Here is a 17,218-nt window from a genome sequence, read left to right on the forward strand (position 1 = left end):
GGTGATTTGTAAATACTTCACTGTCAGAACTCTCACCTCTGCCTTCCAATACATGTTGCCTTGTCACCTCTCCATCTCTACATGATCTTTTGAAATATATCAAGTAGTTTCACAATTGCCAAGCAGAAGTAGGGATAGAATGAAGGTTTTGAAGGAGGTTATGAAGTTGGGAAAGATAGAACGTAATGAAGTAACTAGGGATAACATTCCAAAATATTGGTATATGATGACTGACAGGTCTGGTGCAAGATGATTTATGACTAGAATTGAAAGAAAGAAGCTGTAAGCAGGAAAGTGGGGGCTTGGGTAAGTTACAGAAAGCAGAACGGAGGGAGTCTTGGGTGAATTTATGGATGATATCAGAGTAGATGAAGCAGAATGAGAACAAAGGAAGATGAGAGTGGATTAGATTATGCAGTATTGGACAGATGAAGTGGCCAAAAAAGAGAAGATATAGCAAAACAAAACAGGTTAGCCAAACAGAATACAGGAGACCGCCACATTACGGCAGTTCGTGTAACAAAAATTCACCCTTATAGAATTCACAAATCACTACCAAGAAATCTGGGATATAGAATAAAAAAAGGTTCATATGAAATTTATGTCAAAATAAATAAACACAATTTCTTTTTCATTTCAATTCACAATTCTTGATGCATGCGCAAACAATGCAACTTCACATTACGGAAAATTGCAATACAGAATCGCAATGTGTTCCAGGACCACATCCCCCCATCCTCCCTGTAACATGGGGATCACCTGTAATGATAACAAGATAAAACAGGTAAGCAATTATCATGTAAATTGAAGAAGAAAGATGACATAGGACAGTTACGACAACAGTAATAAGTTAAATTTATATCCTGCCTTTGGCATAGAAAAACTTCTAAGGCACTTTAGTTATACAATGTACAATCAAATAGGGTCCTGGTGAGACTGTGTCTGGAATACTGTGTACAGATCCGATCTCCCTACTTAAGAAAGGATATACATGTAATAGAGGGAGTGCAATGAAAGTTCACCAGAATGTTTCCTAGGATGAGGAGAGATTAAGCAGACTGGACCTAAACTCTCTTGAGTTTCGAAGAATGAGAAGTGATCTTATTGAAATGTGCAAACTTCTTTCTGGGCTTGATGGGGTAGATGAAGGGATAATGTTTCCACTAGCATTTAGAACCAGGGGTTGCATTCATAAAACAAAGGGTTGGCCATTCAGAACAGAGATGGGAAGAACTTTCTTCATGCAGAACGTGGTGTAACTTTGGAATTCTCTACCCCAGAGTTGTGGAAGCTCAGTCACAGAGCATATTCAAGGCAGAGACTGATATATTTTTAGACATAAAGGGAGTCAAAGGATATGGAATTAGTGAGGGAAAATGGTTCTGTGATAAAAGCAAATCTAAATGCCTGTTCCTGTCCCTACTTCTTATGCTCTTAAAATGTATAATGGGAAATATGAAATTCTGTGTCGTGAAGTCTAGTCGTTGAAGACATGGTGCCAATAGTCTGAGAAAGGAGGGTGGGTATGCAAAACAAAAATTAAATGATGGAAGGGGGAATTCATAGTGTTATAGTGTTGGAAAAAGTTTAAACACACAGAAAGAGATGAGATCCTGAAGGTTTAAAGGCAAGAAAGAAAATTTTAAACATGAACTGATAGGTACCAGAAACCAATGATGGAATTGAGGAAAGGGTTAATAGACAAGCAGGACTTTGTAACACAAGGCACAAGTTAGAAGTGTGATGAATACTTTACACTTGCTTGGATAGTTGCATCTCCAATAACACTTGTGAAGCTTGGTACCACCCAGGAGAAAGCAATCTGCTTGATTGGCTCTCTATCCACCAAATCAACATTCATTCCCTCCATCATCAGGGCATTGTGACTGCAATATGTACCAACTATAAATGGCATGGCAGTTATTCTGCTAGACTATTCCAACATAGCTTCCAAACCTACAACCTCTACCACCAAGAAAGACAAGACCAGAAGGGAACACGACTACCTGAGGGTTTTGAAGTCCAAACCACTCTGAATGGAACAATATCACAATTCCTTCATCATCATTGGATCTAAATTCTGGAACTTCCAACCCATCAATGCTGTGCTAGTACCTTCTCTGAAAAGGATTGCAGAAGTTCAGGAAGGTAGGTCACCATCACCTTCTCAAGGGTAATCAGAGTGGGCAATAAATCCCATAAAAATCATAAGAATGCTATGAAGGTTTCGGATGAGCTATAATGTTCATGGAGAGTAGAGTATGCAAGGTCAGTGAGATTGTAAATGTGGAGGTGACAAAGGAACAGACGGTGCACCCAGCAGAATGTAATCAGAGCAGAGGTGGCTGATGCTATGGAGATGAAAATAACTAATCTTCAAGAAGCAAGAAATGTTCTCAAAGTAAAGAGATGAAAATAGTGCTAAAACTTCTTTAAACTCATTTAAATAAGTATTTAAGATAATATTTCTCAGGAAAATTATTATGTTACTTTTATTTTGGAACTCCTCACTTCTCTCTTATGTATGCTCAGGAAATTGTACTGTAGTTTCCAAGTATGCTTCTTCCAATGTCCTGGTGCAATAAATGTTCTTACTTGCAGTCCTTGGCAATATGTTCTAAGATCTATTGTGCATTTTGTTTTGGCCAGTGTCCATACAGTCAATCATCAAGGCACCAGACACAAGCTGCTTGGTGGCAACAGAGACAGGCTGGAACAGCAGCAAAGGGAGTTTAAAGTAAAATCTTGCCAGGTCTGAGAGATTTATTGTTATGACTTTGAAATCTATGTCTAACATAAGTAAGTTAAAGGACACAAGGTTATGTAAACTACTGGACTACATTAAAGTCCACTCCTTTACTGTTTCTATCCTGGCTTCAGAAACAGCATGTCACAAATATGTGCCATTGAAAACTTACATTTATTGTCATAGTTGATTAAATAGAATGCATTGAATATGGTGCGACTAAGCACAACCTCCAGGACATTTTTCCCCTTATTGGAGTATGAATTATGGTTTCAGTGGAGAAGCATTTCATGAAAATAGCCTTACGGATCATTTTATAAATGCAGCATTATAGGTCAATACTACCGACTACTCCACTCCACTTGAGAGAGTGTCACCAATATTTATTGTTAGATGAAGAGCACTGAATGTTATCTCATGTTTATGATTTTCCACATTTCATTATTAGATTTGTAGTGTGATTAGAAATAATTGCATTTACTTCTGTGCTTTATAGACAAAGAAGCATTTTTTTGAGTTGGGGTAAGTTAGTACAGCAAAACAAAACATGATAATTATTACATTATCAACTCTTTAATGATATTGATTTGAAGATAATTATTGGCTAGTGCACAGTTGGCAATTCTCCTGCTCTTTTATGAGATAGTGCTATGGTATCTGTTGAATCCACTTGATAGAGAAGTTGTGGTCAGGTTTAACATCTGAAAGGCAGTACTTCAACCAGAAGAGAACTTCCTCAGCACCATATTTGCTTGTCAGCCTTGATTTTTTGAGTTCAAGACTGTGCTCTAATGAAGTTATGCTTCTAGATGACAAGTGTGCCTGATACAACAAAATTGTATCGTAGTTTCCAAGTATGCTCAGGAAATCTGTCAGAATGGCACCATTGGGGACATAACAGATGCACAAATTGCACAATAAATATTATTTTAAAAAGGAATGTAGTTAGAATATAGAAATTAAAGTACTGCGGATGCTGGAAACCCGAAATAAAAACTGAAAATCCTAGAAGCACTCAACTGGTCAGGCAGCATCTGTGGAAAGAGAAACTGAGTTAATGTTTCAGGTTGAAGAACCTTCATTAGAACTGGAAAATGAGAAAGCAAGAAAGAGGGAGGGAGAGGGATGGACAAGACAATATCTCTGATAAAATGAGGTCCAGGTGGCCATGGTGAAGCCACTTGGTTAATAGATTACTGATGGCAGTTAGGGAGAGAGCAAACAGAAAATGGGACATGTAATCGTTGTGACGTGCAGGTCAGGGCTGTTGCATGAACTGAAACCAAAAGGAGAATGTTGAGAATGCCCAGTAGATCAAGTGTAAGCTTAGGACAGAAAAGAAAGAAGTCAATTTTAGATAACTTTGCAGCAGAACTGGCCAGTTTTGAACCATCAGAGAAATTGAGCTGACTGAAATTGATATTGACTCATGGACAGTGCAATGTTCCTGAAGTTTACATTGGGCCTCATTGGAAGAGTGGTGGAAGCCACCGACAGGTAGATCAGAGTAGAAGTGAGATGGAGAGTTGAAGTGACAGCCAACTGGAACTCAGGGTTACCCGTGCAGACTGAATGAAGGTTCTCCACAAAGTGGGCACCCAGTCTGCATTTGGTTTCTCCAGTGTAAAGCAGACCACATTGTGAACACTGAATGTAGCGCACTAGATTGGAAGATCTGCTGCTGCTTCACCTGGAGGTCATCCCTGGATGGTGAGATGAGATGAGGTAAAAGACCAGGTGTTGCTTCTCCTGCACTTGCTTTGGAAAGTACTACGAGAAGAGGAGTGGCTGTGGGGATGAAAGCCTGGACCAGGGAATTGTAAGAGCAACTGTCCCTTCAGAATGCTGAAAGGGGAGGTGAGGAGGAGAGATATCCAATGGTGGAATCTCATTGAAGGTGGCAGAAAGTTCAAAGGATGATCTGTTCAATGCAGAAATGGTGGGGTGGAAAGTGAGGATTAGGGAAATTCTATTCTTTGTCTAGCTGGAAAGAGATGGGGGGGGGGGTAAGACCAAGGTACAGGAAGTGAAGATGCAGTTGAGAGTTCTTTCCACCATGGTAGAAATATCATGGATGCTTTTATAATAACTTTCAATATATTTATTGCTAGAGGAGAACCTACAGTCCAGGAAGAAAGAACCTGCATGCAAAGTCAGAGCAAATGCAATGGAGTCAGTGGAACTCGAAGAAGGAAATGGAGTCCCTGAGGAGATATGTTGGGAAGAAACGTAGTTGAGACAGCTATGGGAGTCTCTGTAGAATTATAATGGATGTTTGTGTTGACCTATCCCCTAAGATCCTAAAGGGAAGGGAAGAGTCAGAGATGGGCCATATAAAGGTAAGAGCAGGGTGGAAATTGCAGCAAAACTTCCAGGTTCTGTATGAGTGCTGGACACAGCACCAATGCAGTCGTCACTGTACTTGACCTCACCCTATTAGAGATATTCCCTCTGTCCTATCCACTCCCTCCCATCCTCTCTGCAACTTGTTCTCTCTCTTTCCTCTGATAAAGGGTCTTCAACCTAACATATTATCTCTCTGAGCTGCGGAGGGTTTACAGCATTTTCTGTTCTAATTAAAGTTAGGATATGGTAAGTTCATAATAGGGTGGTAAAGTGACATCATGAATATACTTCAATTGCTGCCCCCTCCCGTCCCAAGGAGACGATTGCTTAGATCTCTTAGTTAGTAATATCACAACAATCCCTACAGAATAAGGCTATTAGATCTATCAAGTCTGTTCTGACTTCTGTAGTGTTATCTATTCAGTCCCATTGTCCAACTCTTTCCACAATGCCATGCAAATTATTTTCCTCAAGTGTTCATGCAGTTCTATTTTGTTAGTTATGATTGAATCTGCTTCTCTCCTCTTATAAGCAGTGAGTTCCAGATCATCACCACACATCAAGAAGAACATATTTTAAATACTGTTAGTGTTTTATAAGGGGTTTATTGGGAAAAACACAGTGTTCCTGATCAACTTAAACTGAAAGTTTAATCAAAGATCCATGAAAATCAAATTATCCTACATGCAGTTAAAATGATATACTGAAAGTTATTATAAAAGTGTCCATGATATTTCTCTGTATGAAACATGCACTTTACAGATATTAATCTAGAAATGAGCAATAGTCTGTCATAAATTTAGTAATTTTCCATCAAATTATTATTATTGAAAAGTTTTACAAAAAGAAACTTTCAGATTTTATAAAAGTTGCTCGCTCTGTTCTGAATGGATTATTCTACGTGATACTATTTACTGAGTCTGTCATTTTGCCATTATCTGTTGAAATCATGACTTCACACAAGGGAACAATTCATACAAAGAAAGAGGGAAGGAACAATTGTTTGAGCAATCAACTGAAGGATGTAGTGTTAAGATTTTTATTAATATTTTAACAAGAGACCTTTCAGCTATTAATATTGAATAGGGAACTCTCAAATAAAATGTTTATTCTACCTAGTTATAGATATCCTGATTAAAAAGGAACTTCTCATTACAGGCATAAACATTTGGAGTACCCTTATAAAATATAACAAAGCTTTGCTGCTTGACATGAGTATGGATCCAAATAAATCCAATTAACTTCTCTCCTTGAATATGCCATTGGGGTGAGTCTATTGTATCCTGAGACATGAATTATAATTATAATTACTTTAAAAAGTAGTAATACAATAGTAAAAGTATATGTCATAAATTCAAGTGACACTTCAACACTGCATCTGTTGAAATGCTCAAAAGATGTTGATGCAGCCTTACATCCTATTTTTCATAGAGGTTGGTCTTTCGACTCAATCACTTTTGTTGTATTCTTACTTAATACAACACTACAATTTTTTTAGATTATGGTGTTGCCCTGGATTCCAGTTAGTTAATTTATTTGCTTTGACTCAAACAATAATATTCCTGCATGAAGTGCTAAAGCTGATATCTCAGAGTCAAACCATCCTGAATTGTATTGGCTCATTTCTTCAATGCACTCAAACCATTTCTGTAACTCACTAACTTGTTGATTGTGATACAATTTGACACTATGACATATATATAGGGCTAGTGTTTGTGGAAAGTGTTTAATGGATCCTTTACATATATAATCAATGCAATTTTGTTATTGGGATGAATTCTCATTTATGGTTTTAAAATGCTAATAAAAGCCAAAAGGTTTGTAAAAGAATGGTACATTGGAACATGTACTCAGGATTAAGTGCTGAGACAGCTTTTTTTTTCAATCTCTCTTTTTGACCCTGAAGCAGTTGTATAGCAAAATGTACTATGGACCTGATGATACATTTATACACATTGCAAAGGAAACAAAAAAAAAATTAAAATCATTCCCATTCCTTCCTCTCATTCGATGATTGCAAACCCAAATGACCTTCTGTCTCAGGAGATGCGCCTGTTGCTCTGCTCTTTAATTAACATAAACTTTCTAGATCTAAATGTGAAATTTGTCCTTTGCTCCCTGCCTCAGACTTGAGAGAGCTTCCAAGAAAAACATGAATTGATGTCAGAACAACTTCCTAATTCTTCAGTGTTTTGATAGAACAGGTCTACATTTCACCCTGTTCACCCTTCCCCCTGCCCTACAAAAATTATAATGTCTTTTCCATCAGTCCTGGATTGCACAATATATCTTAGTCCCGTAATCCTACACAGCACACAATATGGATGATATGAAGAGACCTTTGGGTTTCCCTCAGGAACTCTGATCCACTCCTCATCTACTAGTGAAAATGAACAAAGAATTTCAATTTTATTCTGCTGGGTAGAATTGTGAGTTCAATGTCTCTTGTCTCATTTGAATTGTACATTCTGTTTAGGATTACCGAGTTCTTTGAAAAAATGTACTGCATTAAAAGTACTAATCTATTTTAAGGCTATTAATGAGTGATTATTAATTTATTTTCATGGGTTTAATGAGTGAATTGTGATGTTGAAGCTTTAATTTTCAGTACTGCAGTTAAGTTACAACTTGAGGGACAATAAACAAGTTGGAATGAACCTTCTGATGCAACAAGTTTTTTTTGGAGAGTGAAAATTCAGTTTGTTCCAAAGATATAGCTAACAGTGGTATTTTAGGGTCTGTCCTGGGCCTTCAGAAACTTTGAGCCAATGACAAACACAAATGAACACAAATGAACACTATTGGTTTGTAGTTAATCCAATATGCTTGATATGAAGCATATTGGATAACTACAAATAATGATCAGTGTTTTTCAATGCAAATGACTACTCATAACTGATAATGTAACCTTGAAATAAGGATAAAAGAAGACTCAATTTCTGAAGTGGTGAATCCATTCTTTCTGGTCAGGGACCTGCAGGATAGCTGAAGAAACTCAAGGATCTATAAATATAATTTCTCATTGCAATCATTAGCTTTAACAACCAGAAAAGACAGTAACTGTAAGAACAGTTGTTCCTGCTTTGACTTCATGTTTTATGAGGATGGTTCCAACCTTGCTGCCTAGAACTGACTGGTGTTCAAAAAGACCTCTGTGGGGATCATATAGTGTAATCATTCTCTGAGCAATTACTTCCTGTTAACGGCATGATGCAAAAGAGATTCCTGGGAAGCTATGAGTATAATCAGTAGACACCGAGGGCCAATGCTTTCCCTTGGAAAGACCACACAAATGAACACATTTGAGAAAATATTGTTCTGACACCCTGGTGGGAGAGGGGCACAACATAATGGATTCATTCAGACAGCAGCTGTACTTATCTTTTCACATCCGTGTGGGAAACATTCCCATACAGTCTCAATTTTAGCATGCTATTATCAAAAACTTCATTAAACATATCAGTTTAGTTATCCAAGACTAAAGCATGATTACATAGCTGAAATTGTTATACAATACATCTAATAGCTGTACAAGATAATGAACATGGGGGTATTATGTTGCTAGTAAATATATTACCAAGCTGTAATCCACAATTTCATCTCAGGTACTCTCTACTTGCATGAGGTAATTGCATGTGTAGTTCATCCAGATCTTGTGACAATTGAAGAAATGACACATAAAGCTGCATGGGTAGACCGTGACAATCTTATTAAATATGCAAATATTTTACACTCTTTGGACCAGTTCTAATTTCATGGCATTTATTACCTATGTATGTATGCCTATGACAATAAACTTGAATTTGAATTTGAAGTTCTGCTCTTATCATTCAAAAATGGGGTTCTGACTAGTTTAATGGTCTTTTCCACTAAGATGTATTCTTAAGGCTTGGTTTCTATTAAGAATGTTTATATCAAACCTTTTTAAAAGAGACTTTTCTCAGCATTAGTTTCTGAGTCTGCAGAAAGTGCTATAAATGTCATTTTTTTTAAAGTCTAGCCCCTAATGTTGTTTAGTTGTGAAGGGTTTTTGAGATGTCCTAAGAATGTGAAAGGTACTATATAATTATAAGACTTTCTTTATTGTTATTTGCCACTGCAATTTGCAAATCTGAGGATATGTAATTCATTGTGAAGTCCATGTTGCTCCTTAATTTAGATTAAGATGATTTATTCATGAAGAGAATCTAAGTGTAGCTTGTATGAAGCACCAGGAATTATGCCTGAAGCCTAGATGGTAACCTGGGACTGCCAGTGATAAATCCTGGCACTCAGAATTGAACTTATTGCTGGAGATTCGTCTTTGCTATCTTCATTTTACTTTACAACAATAGTAGGTTGAGTGAATCATTTGCTCCCGGTTGTCCTGCAAACAATATTCACCCCTCCCCCAGTTGTGAAGATCACCAAATCATACATTTTCCAGATTACTCATTCTCCAAAGTTTGATCAAATCAGTAACAGACATTGGGCAGAATTTTTTTCTTGACCACATGAGCTTAACTCATATGATAGTTAAAAAAACAAACTGCTGGAAGAATTCAACAGGTCAGGCGGCATCTATAGAAGGAAATGGCCAACTGATGTTTCGGTTCAAGACACTTTATCTGGACTGAAAGGGTTGAGGGGAGATAGCCAGTATAAAGAGGTGTGAGGGAGGGGTGAGGGAAGATCCAACAAGCAAAGGGTGGATTCTCGTGAGGAGCGGTGATTGGCAGATGGAGGAGGGGAGAGTGGGGATAGGGACAGAGAGGCTGGAAGGTGATAGGTGGAGGTAACAAAGGGCTGAAGATGATGGAATCTGATGGGAAAAGGAACGTGCAGCTAAGGAAATCCAGATAAGGAAGGTGGAATGGGATCCCACCACCAGCCACAGCTTCCCCTCCCCGTCCCATTCTGCTCTCTGCTGGGACCATTCTCTCTGTGACTCCCTGATTCGCTCATCCCTCCCCACCCATCTGTCCCCCACCTCAAGCATGTTCCCCTGCAATTGTAGGAGGTGTAACACCTCCTCCCCCACCACCATCCAGGGCCCGAAACAGCCCTTCCAGGTGAGGCAGAGATTTACACGCACCTCCTCCAAACTTGTCTACTGCATTCAGTTCTCTCGATGCGGCCTCCTCTACATCAGTAAGGCCAAGTGCAGACCAGGTGGACGTTTTGCTGAGCACTTGTACACCGTCTGCCATGCCAATCTGGAGCTCAGGTTGCCAGCCATTCCCACACTGACCTGTGTGTCGTTGGCCACCTCCACTGCCAGTGTGAGGCCAAACACAAACTAAAGGAATAGCACCTCACATTCTGCCTGGGTAATCTACAACCCGACAGCATGAACATTGAACTGTCCAGTTTCAGGTAACCTGCTCCCCTCCCTCTGTCCCTTTCTCTCTCCTATCCTACCCAGGTCCTCCAACCCACCACCACTACCACCACCTTCCTCCCCCCACCTTCATCCACCACCTGTCCCCCATACTCATTCACCCTTCACGCAGTTTCTTTCCTGTCCCTTACCTACTCCATCTGCCCATCACCCACAATCTTCTCCCACTGGGTCCCCTCCCCCCCCCCCACTGTTCCCATCTGCCCACCCCACCTCCCTTATTTGGTTCCATGCCCCACCTTCCTTTCCTATCAGATCTCATTGTCTGCAGCCCTTTGTTGCCTCCACCTATCACATCCCAGCCTCTGTCGTTACTTCCACTCTTCCCTCCTCCATCTGCCAATCACCCCTCCTCACCTGGATCCACCTATCGCTTGCCAGCACTTGCCCCAACCCACCCACGAAACTGATATCTCCCCTTGAATCTTTCAGTCCAGATGAAGGGTCTCAACCTGAAATGTTGCCTGGCCGTTTCCTTCTACAGAGGCTGCCCGATCTGTTGAGTCCTTCCAGCAGTTTATTTTTTGCTCCATATTTGAGCATCTTCAGTCTCTTGTGTCTCCACACATAATAGTAATGTATGTTGTTGTATACTGACATCAACGGACAGAGAATACAATATGTATGCACTACTAAATCAAGAGTCATCAGAATTCTGTATGTCCTGATTTTGCGAGATTGATAGAATCAGTGCTAATCACTGTTCAGATATCACAGCTAAAACTGATCTACTTCACATTTGCCTTTCTTTTTTTGGAAATGTAAAAACCACTCCTCTGTGATAATTCAACATAATGTTGCCAATTCTTGGTGGCTTTTCAATCAACACTCTTATTCTTATTCAAGTGCTCAACAGTACACCCACGGAAAAGCATGCTACACTCCCACTGCCTTCACAATGCAACACATTTTTTTAAATCAGATGGGTGTAAGCATACTGGCTGCAATTGTTAAGCACAGGGCATGCTATCTTTATCAGATATACTTTTCATCACCCTCTCCTTTCGGACATGCTGCTAGAGGTTTGTTATTTTATGACCTTGTGGCCCTTTCAAGTTGTTTTGTCTGTGCATTGCTAAAGTTCTCAATGTTTCACATGTGGTCAGTAATACAGAAACAACGAGTGCTGAGGTTAGATTGGAAGTAGATTTTAACTCTCTGATAAAGGAATTTTAAAATTGCTTTTTCAAATTTATGTACAAAGTAAACATGGTTCTGAAGTTGCATTTATGCACCAACTAGGGCCCTCATCTCAAGGATTTCAAATTAATAGTGTCCTGCTTTCATTGCTAGCTGCAATTCAAATAGTCAAACCTTAAGGGAATTCTGCGCTTGCATGTTTATGCACGTCCATATCACTCTCACTCTTGATTGAACTCAAGATCTCCTCTGCAGCTCTCTGATTATTGTTCATGATATCCATCATAACATTCATCACAGGGTCTCTAAAAGCAGCTATCGCACTTTCACAGTTCACCTGTGCCTCACTCAGTCCATTTACCAGGGTTGTTTTCTCTGACCTCTTCCTGTCTCATGCACTTCCCCTACTGCCTGCCAGTGAATCAGTAAACATTGTCCCTCCTCTCTTACCTCCTCACATGTCTTCTCCAATCTCAACTTCTATTCCCACCAAACTGCTGTTCATTCAACTCTCCTTCCTGGTCCTTACGTTGCATGCTATGGTTAATGGTTCTCTCTCCTCAGGTACTGTTGCCCTTCCATCCTTACATCTACCGCCTCCCTTTTCTCTTCAAAACCTTTGAATATGATGCAGTCTCTCAAATTGTGCTCACTTCCCCAGAACCCTGTGTTTGTATCCCTTCAGTCAGGTTTTCACCTAACACAGGGCTGAAACTTATTAAAGTCACCAATGCCGTGTAATGACCTCAATTATTGGTCAGCCGGCTGGAATTGCACTCCCCCTGTTTTATCCTTATTTGTCTTATAAGCAGATGATCACCCTACAATAGCTTTTCTTTCTACTCCTGCACTGTTAGTTCTGGTGTTGCCCAAGGATCTATCTCTAGCCTCTACTCTTCACCATCTGCATGCTGGCCCTCCATAATACCATTCAGAACCACAACTTTACTTTCCATATCAACAATGATGATCCCCAACCTTATTTGAACACAGCCACCTTTGATTCAAGCACCCTGCTAAATTGTCTGTTTGTTTCATATCTTGGACTATATCAGCAGAAATTTCCTCTGACTAAAAATTGGAATAATGGAAATAATTGTCTTCAATTTTTGCCAGAAATTCTTTTGTCTGGTACCTGACTTTCTCCCTCTTCCTGGCATTTGTCTGAACTTGTTATCAATCATTCTCTCCACAGGGTGAGTTTTGAGCTCATATCTATACCATCATTAATACTGTCTCTTTACATCTTTGTAATACTGCTGATGCTACTCCCGTCTCAGCTCAACTGGTGCTGAAACCCTTAGTCAAGCCTCCCTTGACTATTCCAATGTGCTCTTGTTCCATCTCCTTCATCCTAAGTCCTGCAAACTTGATATGGGTTAAAACTCTGTTGCCCATGTCCTAATGTGGAGCTTGTTGATTTACATTCATCTTTTTTTATAATGACACAGAGGGATGCCATTTAGCCCATCAGGTCTATGCCCGTCCACAGAGCATTTCCATCAATTCCATTCCTCTCATTCATTCCCCTGTGATCTATTCGCTCTCACATGCCTATCAACTCCACTCTGGTTCTCCTACCACCCAACTACACTGGGAATTAACTTATCAACCAGCAAGTCCTTGTGTTGTGGGAGGAAAATAGAGCACATAGTCACAGGGAGAATGTAAAATCTTCACACAGACAGGACCTGAGGCCAGTTTTGAACCTGGGTCACTGGAAATGTGAGGAACCAACACCACCTGCTATGCCATCACTCTTAGTTAAGAAGAATTAAAATTTTTAAATTATTAATTCATTTTTTCAAATCCCTCCTTTGCCTCAATCCTTCAATTCCATCAATTCTATTTACCTCTGGGATTAATGCATTCTTCCAGGTCTGGCCTGTTGATCATCACCAAGTCTAATCACTTCACCGGTGGTGCTGTACCAGTAGCTGCCAAAGCCCTAAGCTCTGAAGCATCCTCCTTATACCACTCCAACTCATTTCTCTTTCCTTCTTTCGGAAGGTCCTTAAAACTAATCCCTGTGACCAAACATCTAGTCGGTCAACCTAAAACTTCCTCTGTAGCTCAGTCGGATGTTATTTAATAATACACTAATGAGGTTCCTGGTGCAATTTTGCACTGTTAAAAATGTTGATACAAATACAAGCCATAAGGAAAGATTCCCATTTATACAATAAATTTTATGCCCTTTTCACAATGATCTAATGCAGTCTGCACCCAATTAACCACTTTTGAAATGTAGTCACACTTAGATGAAAGAAAAATCAGCAATTTGTACAAAACAGGCTCCAGAAAATGTTACTTCCTACTTTCATGATATAGATTGGTTGATAGCTAAATTTCTGTTTTCTTTCTCATTCTCACCAAATTGTTCACTGTTTCTCATTCTGCCATTTCTCCAGGTAAACGATCTCCTTGAATTGACAGCATGAACTTGAGCATAACTGGAACCAAACATGTCATGTAGAAACCCCGGTGCATTAGAATTCAAACTGTGTAGCAAGTATTGAAGTCAATGCAGAGATCATCAATATCCTTGGTAGGAGTTTGTTATTCACCACACTCTTCAGTGTACTCAGTCCCAGGTTGCTCTATCACCAGCAATTCAGTTACAAAAATGGAATCATGGAAATGGCACACTCTCATGATACTGTACATAGGCTGCGATAATTGCACAAAGTTCATGATGAACTCATCTGTGTACTTATTATGGATCTTGTGATATAAAGTAATTTCATTGTCATCCCAAAGTCACAAATGGAACTTGATATATACCATTTCAAAACCTTGTGCTCTTTGGTGTTCTGCTATCATTAAAGACAGATAATGGATCACTATCCAATAGTGATGTCTGCAGCAAGTTTATAACTTAAGTTTCACACATCAGAAGATGTCATCTTATTGACACACACCAATGGTGAAGTAGAGATGTTTATGTGAGTGCTGAAGAAAGTCATCCATTATGCTCATGTCAAAGGGGAATCGTGAAGTGAGAACAGAATTTTTATGAAACAGCAGAACACCACCAGATTCAGTTGTAGGAATACTGGCAGCAACAATCTATGCATGTCTTCAAAGTTATCCCACAAGACAGATGATTAGATTTAAGTGAACAAGAAAGCAAACAGAAAAGCACATGAAATTCATATTTAAGCAGCTACAAACTATGGATAATGATTTTGTGGAATGCATTAACCATATTATTCTGCAAGCACCTTCATATTATGTGCAGCCATTTGAAGTGAATGCAAAGAAAAGATCCATGATCACAATATCATATGATTCACATAACATTGCAAGAAAGATGTCATTCTTCAAAGTGCTGAAAAAAACATCCATTATCAGTGAATCCAAAATACATAACCCCAAGAGCAAAGAAGGAATTGAACAATCCCAGTTGATGCAACAGTCAACACCCTTACATCTGGAAAAAAACAGGCATTATTCATCATAAGTGGGAGAATGGGATGGATGGGATTGCTCTGAATTCAGGCAAAGATTCGATAGGCCAAATAATTACCTTTGCTGTTCGAAGGAAACACAAAATAGGAAAAATGAAAAATGCAAGTGGAAACCTCTCTCATATATGAAAGACTTTGTAATAAAAGGATTCAAAGACTAAAAGAGTCAGAAGATATTTTTAATTAACAGGGATAAACATGGCGACATGCTGCTGCCTCACAGCTCCAAGGATCTGGGTTCAATCCTGATCTTGGAAGTTGTCTGTGTGGAGTTCATATGTTCTCCCTGTGGCTGCATTGGTTTCCCTGGGTGCTCTGATTTGCTCCCACATCTCAAAGACATACAGGTTATTGAGATAATTGCCTATCTTCAATTACCCTTGGTGTAGCTGGGTGGCAGGAGAAATGGGAGGAGTTGTTTGACATGTGAGAGAACAGGTTCCAGGAAATATTGGCACAGACTCAAGGGGCTGAATAGTCTCCTTCTATATCATGATAACCGTGGATAAAATATGTAGAATATGGATGAAAAAGAGTAGGCTAGACATATGATTAGAGTTGTTGGCTTAATGGAGGGTAAACCCAGAATAGATTTGTTGAGTCAAATGGGCCCATTCTATGCTGTAAAATTCTCTATATTTTAACATATTTAGCATTGTTATGTTACTGTTAAATTAGAGTAGTACATTTTCTTTCTAAGAATATTCCATATCTTCCCTTTAGGACAGTATAGTTCTGAGCATGCCCAACATCTCAGGTGTGGCAATAAAGTAAACAGCCATTGTGCTTAGCAGTAAGTCTAAATAATTAAACATACACAATGAAAGCTTAACAGCCACAATTTACAGTTGGGCAGACAAGGAGTGAAACAATGCAGAGCCCTTCAAGAGAGGAGAGCTGAGGGCTGGTCATTCACAACTGATAATGCAGATAGGTTGAGAAGGACAAAAAAATCCATGTACTATTAAAGGAGTCATTGAAGGTATAATTTTGTTTAGGGCTCTGAAGAAGTAAAAGGAATTGTACTATAAATTAATGAAAAAGGTTGGAAAACAGACTAGAGGTGTAGTACATTTGAGGGTCTTAGAGGGGAGAGGGGTTTCACAGTTCCCTTTCTGTAAACAAGTTTGTATAGTTCGTAAGTGCCACCTCCTGCCCTCTTGGTCTCTAAACTTGTAATCCACCTAATTCCTATGCTAGGTGACAATGGTGCAGGACCCTATCCCTCTCTTTCTAAGTCTCCATTCTCAACAAAATGCCACCCTTTCTGATTACCTCCCCATTTCTGACTTCCCTTTCCTCTCAGTCATCAAGTATGTTCTCAGCGATCTACATTGGCTTTTGACAAGGGCTATAACAAAATATCATGATCTGTTGACTCATCTGGTGCGTGTTTATAGCATTGTCTATTTTTATTTCAGATTTCTGGCTCTCCTTTTTTACATTGGCTCCCAGTGCCACTGATATGTTAAAATATAGTTTATCACCCTCATTTTCAAACCTCAGTCCATTCACAGGTCAGTATGATATATCTCAGACTGCAGAAACTTTCAGGCCTACTGTGGCTACTCATTTGCCATCTTCCAGGCTGCCTTTCCCTGCTCCTGCAGCGTTGGATTCCTGACTCAGTTCCACAGAGGACATGGCATATTCCTTTTTCTATTGTCTTCCCTCCATGGATGGGGCAACTGTGTGCATTGCTAACAAGCCCAAACACCCAAAATACTTAGATGGGACCTCCCATAAGAAAAAGTTCAGTTCTCTCACTGGATGTGCACACCTGATGTGAGCTCTTGCTGAATTTTTTTTCCATTCTTTCTATTGAGGTGTATTCATAACTGACTGCCATAAAGATATGCTGCAGACTGCAATATCAGCTTTCACTGCCAAGGAAGAGTATTTACTGTTTCTTCTTACACCAGATTTTTAAATTGTTAATGTCCTTCATTTTGGCTTGTACAATTAATATTGAAACAAATATGTGATTTTGATCAGCATCCTAATAATTAAATATTAATTAATTTAATATTACCTGAACATAATTATGTTACGTTTCTTATGTCGTTCAATAGCAACTTTTAGTCCTTTTTACCTTTGTAGATCACTCACGTACTTCACATTTATTAAATATTTGTA

This window comes from Pristis pectinata, chromosome 9, assembly GCF_009764475.1.
Source record: "Pristis pectinata isolate sPriPec2 chromosome 9, sPriPec2.1.pri, whole genome shotgun sequence".
Classification (NCBI taxonomy): domain Eukaryota; kingdom Metazoa; phylum Chordata; class Chondrichthyes; order Rhinopristiformes; family Pristidae; genus Pristis; species Pristis pectinata.